Genomic DNA, 7,652 nt, shown 5'->3' on the forward strand with positions numbered 1-7,652 from the left:
TCAGAATTGTGGCACTTCAGCCGGTCTCGGCCACCGGAGCAGCAGGAGCCTCAAAGATTCCCCAGGTAAGAAGGACAGATCTCCCAATGGCGCTGGGACTGGCGCCCACGCTTGGGCGCCTGGATAGACCCGCGCATTTCTATTACTAATTTATTTGCTAGTGTAACGTTTGGGATTTTGTCAAATGCATTCCTTTATGTGAAAATCACCGGTGAATTTGTTATAGGTCTTGAAGGAGTATGGGTCCTTTTTATGTTAAGCGTTCCGTTTACTGTAAATCCCTTTCGGGGCCAATGATATAAGTTAATCAGCATCTGCTTTCGCGGAAACTACAGTATTTGCGCTACTCTTTCTATCTTGCGTCTCTTCAGTTATGTTGGTATATCCCCATAGTGGGTATATCTCCACATAAGAGATGAGCATCCCCCTTCTCTCTAATTCCAAAACTTCTAGTTTAACACGAATTTGTAAATGCTTGAATTTCGCGAGGAAAATTAGTCCTTTTTTCCCCACAAAAGATGCTGTGATAAACGGCGTATGAAAATGACAGCGCCTCTAATAAGGTGTACACACTTTGAAATGTTAATAATACCCAGATCCGATAAAGAACGAGTAAGGCACGTTCAAGAGCTACATCGCTGCGCCCTTTAACATTGACTTTGCAGCTGGCTATATGACACAATAAATTCAATGGGAGGGGTGGGATTTTATTTTTAAAAATCACCCGTACTGTTAATTGTGGGAAATCTGCAGAGGTCGTAATAATAATAATAATGATTAACTCTTCTGTATTGGGTCAACTTCTAGGTCATTCTTATGGGAAGACCAAGGCGTTTCACTCCGACGGAATTATAATCATAATAACAGCCACTCGGGAGAGTTACGGTGGAGAGTTCTGTATCGACGGAGCTTTTTTTACTAGAAATCCGAGCGTACAGACTCCTACCGGCGAAACCAGCTAGATGAGTGCCAGGATATCCCCGGAGCTGGCGCTTCCCATACCGCCGTGCTCCGTCAACGGGACTCTCAACCAGAGCAACGACACGTGCATCGTGCAAGTGGGTCGCTTGTTCCAGGCTTTCTCCTCCACCGCGGTGCTGGTCGTGCTGGTCGCGGTGATTGTCGGCATCATCTTCGTTTCTCTCGCCACGTCTCACGTTCACAAGAGCAAGATGAAAAAGAGAAAAATACAGAAGGCGCAGGAGGAGTATGAGCGAGACAACTGCAGCCCCCAAACGGCCAAAGGCAGGCAGACGGACAGGCAGTGTGTCATGGTGAGATCCGGACACAGAGACCAGACGCCTCGGTCATCCGGTGGAGTCCAGAGATGTGAAAGGAATGCGATACCTCGAAGCGTCCCTCCCATCGCAGAGGACAGATCTAGAGCAGACACCAGACTTCCCGAACAGGGGGATGACCAGTTACTGGAAACTGTAGTTTTGTCTTGATACAAAATAGCAAAGGAAGGACATTGTACATATTTATAGTATAATTTAGTACATAAGGAAAATATAGAAACCGTTGCTTAAGCGCATGTTAGGTCACTATAATCTGTACAGCTTCAAGGATTACTTGCAAGAAGCAGTGTGGCACAAAATTAATATCCCTGGCCTTGAAGGGCACTGTTGTGTACTGTACAGTACGAATTTGCAATTCCACAAGCCCCTGGATCTGGGTCTCACCTACTGTCTTTGTACATAATGCAGCATACCTGCAGAAGCGACGCCGTACGGGTCGAAGACTTGGCTACACGAATCCACTTCACAGAGAGAAGCTGGGACGCGTTCTGACGGACTAACCACTGTCAGGTTCACACTGACAATGAGCTTGCATTTTTTACGGTGGTATGTGTGTGTGTATGTATGAGAGAGACAGACGGTGAGGGTTAAGCTCCCGACGTGTGAAAAGACAAGGCAAAGCAGTGCACATTGAGCACCTTAGTTGTGCGGCAGCTCTTCCGAAATTCGAGCGCTGTCCTCTCGCCGCGGTGCTGAAATAGCGACGCGGGCGACGGAAGTCTTATTAGCAGAAAAGCCAGGAAACGCAGTCGAACTGCATCTTGCAGTTCTTGTATTTTATTTTTTGTGTATTGACACATTTACACAATACATATATACATATATGTAGGTATTTATCTGGGGAAAAGGACCGCTAAAATTCTATAATATGGATTTTGGTCTTTTTTCTGTTTTCGTTTTGGAAGTGAGTGAGAAGCGCTTAGGAGTATGTTAACCTCCCAAGATGCAGATAATAGGAGAAAGATTGCGCGATGTGCGAATCGTGTCCAGGGGCACAGCCCTGGTTAGACTAGGACGAGTCTTGAAAGTGTGAAAAAGGAAAAGGAGCATTAATTCTCAGCTGTAATATTTACCAGACAGCTTAACGTGCAATTGCTGTTGCTAGTGCCAACACAGTCAGCTTATTTGAGTTTACGGCCGCGGTGCTGTATGCCAAACGTGTACGTACTGTACGTGTTCTTACGCTTCAATTTTTTACGAAGATGTGCAATAATTCTGACTTACGTTAAATTTCTTGCATCGGACTATACACACAAAGGTATTCGTTTTGTATATTAAAATGCTATTTATAGTGTTACATCTGATGTACAATAAACAAAAGCATCATTTGAAAAGTCTCACCTCTCACTTGGATTTCATCAAGTTCTTTGTTCAAGTTCAAACATTACAGGCCATCCATCTACAAAACTACCGTTATTCCTAAGCGAGGAATTACACACCAACATACACAGTTCATTATTAATGGAGGTTATTCACCACTGCTTCAAATGCTTATAGGATGAGTTGAGTGGTGGATAGGTCAGTCGGGCTAATTACTGTACATGAAAGAAAACCGGAGTACTGTTATTAGAATGTATTATGTCTTTTTTTTAAAGAAACGAACTGCAAAGAACTTCTAAGTTTTGACTATATTATCTTGGGGCACCTACATGAAAATAGTTTTATTTCCATTTCATGACAAGGTGCACAGTGCTTCATATGTGGACATACCCGAACTCTTTTTTTAACACTAATGTATCTCAATAAGAGTTTGTGACTGGATTGCCTTATCGTATTGTTTCTTGTACTGATTCTTTCATACGTCCTTAAGAATCCTTGACAGTGACTGGGTACGGCTAACAATGTACGTTCATCCAGAGAATTCTGCTTCATGTCGTTTGAAAAAAAGAGATGCACAGCAAATAACAATGCAGAGGCTAGACTGAAGGTTATTTCATGACCTTTGTATTTATTTCTGGGGTACTGTTTTTTCATCAAGGACAGGCTTACGGACAGAAGCATAATACACACCAATCCCTACTATTGTTGTAGCTTGAGTAATCTTCAGGGTAAAAGAATGACTAAATATTAGTTTATAAACTTCGTTTTTTTCTTTTGAAAGAAAAATGTTACAGGTCATCTTCTATCTAGCGTGCTGACTTTTTGTCCATGTGTTTGTCAGAGTTATTCTGTCTGACAACAGCTTTAATAGTCTATGCAAAATTATTAAAAGATCCTTCACATTCCTATTCAGGAAAGAGCACAAGACAAAGAGTCTACGTTTCCATCCATATGTAATAAGCAATATTAATAATAATAATAATAATAATAATAATAATAATAATAATTGCTTACACTCATATAGTGCTTTTCTGGACACTTCACTCAAAGCGCTTTACAGGTAATGGGGATCCCCTCCACCTCCACCAGTGTGCAGCATCCACCTGGATGATGCGACAGCAGCCATAGTGCACCAGAATGCTCACCACACTCTCAGTGGGGAGGAGAGCAGAGTGATGAAGCCAGTTCATAGATGGGGATTATTATTTACAGACACGTCATTGATGCAGCTTTATACTAAAAACTCAAAGTAGTATTCAAGATGAAGACCTGCACCACATTATCAGGGGGTGTATTCCATCATAAAAGATGTCAGTGTTTTAAACAATGAAACTGTAGGAGTGCTTTTTGAATTTCACATTTATCAGAAATCTCAAATAACTCACAAAGGTGAAGTGTTGGGTATGGGTTCCAGTTTCAGATTGAGGGTTACAACACCACGCCAGGCTGCAGTTGCTTGAGAGAGTGGCAGTAATGTGGAGCTGTGTTCAGACTCTAGACTGGAGGGTCCCGGGTTCAAGCTCACAGGGGGCACAGCTGTTTAATGCTTCAACACAGCTTTATTCAGATTGGTCTAGTTAATTCCATGCTGTGTAAACAGAAACTCTCTGTGTTATAAACAAGCACCTGTTCTCAGTTGCATTTCCTAGTTCAAGAAAGGATAAAAATTGTTTTAATAAGCTCAAAATTTACATCTCTTCAGGTGACTCCCAGTGCTGCTGTTCTGTGTTTTTTATGTATCAACATGAAAGCACACTTTTTCAGAAATGTACACAAACCAGATTGTCCTCTGGTTTTCAGTGAATATAACCGTAAACTTCTGCAGGGAAAAATTAAATTATTCTCTGAACACTTAAGATCTCGAAGTGGATTCCCATTGTAAGTTGTGATGAATTGTAGTGCATCTGGTTGTAATATTTGCACACAGAATGTGCCTGCGTGAAACATTCATATTTTGATTCGATTACCCCTAGAGTCTATTCTTGATTGTTTTTATTTTACATTTGTTTTCATAGAAAGAACAACAGTTACAATGCTTTACAGAAACCCTAACTCTGACTGTGGATATTAATGTAAGCCTGGATTTTGCCACAAATCAGTTAGGGTTTAAGGGCTGTATGGGAACATGTGTAGAATTAATTATATATTGGAACTATTCTGTATTAACCAACACTGAACAGGAATCTCATGAATGGACTTCACTTGAGACAGTCCTTCCTCTGTGACAGAAGCAATGGACTGTATGCAAGTGATGTTAATATTTAATCTTCAGTATGGCAGGCAGTGGGAGTATCACAGCAAAATGTGTCAGAGGGCTCAGCTGTCACCAAATGACACTTTTCAAAATTACTGAAACCCATAATGAAAGATATGGCAACAGCAATACACTTTATTGAAGTATTTTTTATTGGCTGAGGCAGGTAATTGGGAATTTTTTGTTTGGCTTTTTATAGTTACACAAATATTGTCTCCAAAAACTGCAGAATAAAGATTAAGTACTTATGCATAACTGATATGAAGGGGGAAGACTTACAGCCTTCCGTGTGTACTAAAAGGCTTAGATTTTACCATGTGCCATATTTTAAACCAAGCGACCAATAGGAGTGATGTTACTGTATATAGCACTGACTCAGAGTTACAGTACATAAAATTTAAAAGCATTTTAACTAACTGCAGCTGAGATTGGAACATTTCCTAAGGAGCCGTATTAAACACTACAGAACATGACTAGAGGAAATGCATTTGAAATTTGAAAATAAAAGCCAGGACAGAAAAATAATTAAAACAAATTCAATGTGGTCAATGTTTCCCGGAGCTGAAGAAGATGTTTAAGTTATCTACATATTTGGTAGGAGTGTAAGATGACATTTTTCATTGCACTTTCACCAGAGCTGCAATGAAAATCGAGTGTGAAAAAACTGAGTCTCTCTCCTCACCTGACTTGAGCTTTCCCCAAACACAGCTCAGGGGCAGTGCTGTACGACGTGCGGCACAAGATAAATTCAAATTCTGGGATCCCAAAGTAAAACGCCAGGAGTGGTGCCAGCATCCCGGCATGTGCTTTTTGTCTCCGAAAAGTAAGTCATTGTGTATTCCATCATTTACAACACAATGTTATAACACACCTGTACTTGTTTTCCCATCCTTTTGATTAAATCGACAGCAGGGAAGAAAAACAACAATGGGGCTTCAAAAGCAGGCTCAGGGATATTTACAGAAATAAAAAATAAAAAAATAAAATGAGACATTCTGGATAGAGCACAACACAGTTCCAGACCACTGTGATTCTCTCAGACGCCGAACTCATTCTGCTCATTGCAATTACAGCAGGAAGCTCTTCTTTATGAAAGGGATTGTGGGAGAATGGATCAAGCTACGCAGCCATGCTGTTGAAGCTGATATCCTGACTCTTTCTTTTAAGAAACAGCTGGATCAGATCCTGGGATCAATTAGCTCCTAACTGCCAAATGGCAAGATCAGTCAAATGACCTATTGTTCATAACGGCAATATTTTATGTTTAAGAAGCAGATGGCTCTAATTAACAGAAAATGTAACAGATATGATTTAGAAACATCTGAAAGTCAGTTCCAAAACCACTAGTGAAAGTCTAATCAAGTTCCACAGCCAGCCACAACAGGAGGGAAGATGTTAAAGACACACGGCCCTGACTGTGAACATGTCAGGTCAGCCTCTTCTGTATTTTTAGTGGAACTGGTACCCAGTTCAGTGTCTGGCAATTTGTTCAGTCCAATAGCCTAAAATTTTCTGTTTCACCCCAAGATAGGAGATGGCTTCTCCTATCTTGAGCTTCATGGGGTTCTCACCTGCACCTCTTATTGCCTTACAAGACCCCTCCAGCTGTCAGCTTTTCCTTCTGGATCAGGTCAAGCTCCATTATGGCAATAAAAACCCTATTCATAATCAGACTTCATCGCTTCAGCGTTCTTCAGACTCCTCACAGTATTACAAGGAACACATATTATACAAAAGCTTAGGTTTATCGTTTTTTTGACATCAAGAAAAAAACGAATGTTTCTTTACGCTGTATATCTATTATTTATTCTCTGATACTGATGGATCTTTGTGTTGCTAATTGACTAATCAGAACCAGTGTTGCTAAATAACATAATGTAAGTACACGTTTTCAGTGGCTAATTAGTTTAGCAGTTGGTTTGTGAATTTAATGACCTGATGAAGGTCATTTTTCCTTCTGCAATAAATGGGAGCTTTGCCTTTTTCAGTGTGCAGGATCTCCTCCTTTTTCACCTTTCTTGACCAAAAAGCCTCTGGGCACTGTTTACAAAAGCGTCAACCATAATCTATAACTAAACCCTGGACACGACACTGTCATATAATTACTTCTTCATCCACAGGGAGAGTGAAAAAGCTGTGAGCTGCAGGAACCGTCTCTGACCGGCTCCCTTTCAGCTTTGGGAAGTCAAGGCGTCAGTCCTCTCTGGAGGCAGCAGGGCCCTGTGCGCAGATCACAAGGCCAAAGCCAGTCCAGCTCTCTCAATGCAGGGAATACAATGAGACGATTATAAACCTTCACCGCTGGCTCCTTCGTTTCTCCTCCGCCTCCCGGTCTTCCACCTATTTATTATTGATAAAAGTGGGAAAAGTAAAGTCTTTCAAACTGCATCTTTACAGATAACTGTTACTGCGATCAATAACAGCCTCTGTGGAAAGTGTGAAGATTTTGAAAGAAAATGAGCCCAGCCATCGGAGATGTTCACTGAGGCATGCTTGAAATGTGTGCCCTTGTGAAGTTATCACCTACAGTATGAAAGGGCCTTCACTTTACCCCAGGCTCCATTATTCAGCCTGTTTCTGTCCTCAGGTGTGTTAGGATCTGCAACTCGCCTGGGTGGACTATAATTACTGATGAAGAAAATGTGCACCTTTGCAACATCTATGGCAGCACTCCTTTTAATGCACATTTCCTCATTTTCAGTGGACCTCTGCTCCATGTGTATGTATTTTTCATTAACTGTTTCATTTTTTGTATTGTAAGGCTGCAAAGCTTGAACCTT

General features: G+C 41.1%; 1 long non-coding RNA gene across 1 annotated transcript; it reads left to right on the forward strand.

The window, feature by feature from the left end:
* Nucleotides 1-2,635, forward strand: LOC148830078 (uncharacterized). The gene is made up of 2 exons (XR_016091355.1): nucleotides 1-65; nucleotides 808-2,635. It is a non-coding gene; the product is annotated as an uncharacterized LOC148830078 (long non-coding RNA).
* Nucleotides 2,636-7,652: the final 5,017 nt, after the last annotated feature.

This window comes from Atractosteus spatula, chromosome 7, assembly GCF_055471065.1.
Source record: "Atractosteus spatula isolate fAtrSpa1 chromosome 7, fAtrSpa1.hap1, whole genome shotgun sequence".
Lineage (NCBI taxonomy): Eukaryota > Metazoa > Chordata > Actinopteri > Semionotiformes > Lepisosteidae > Atractosteus > Atractosteus spatula.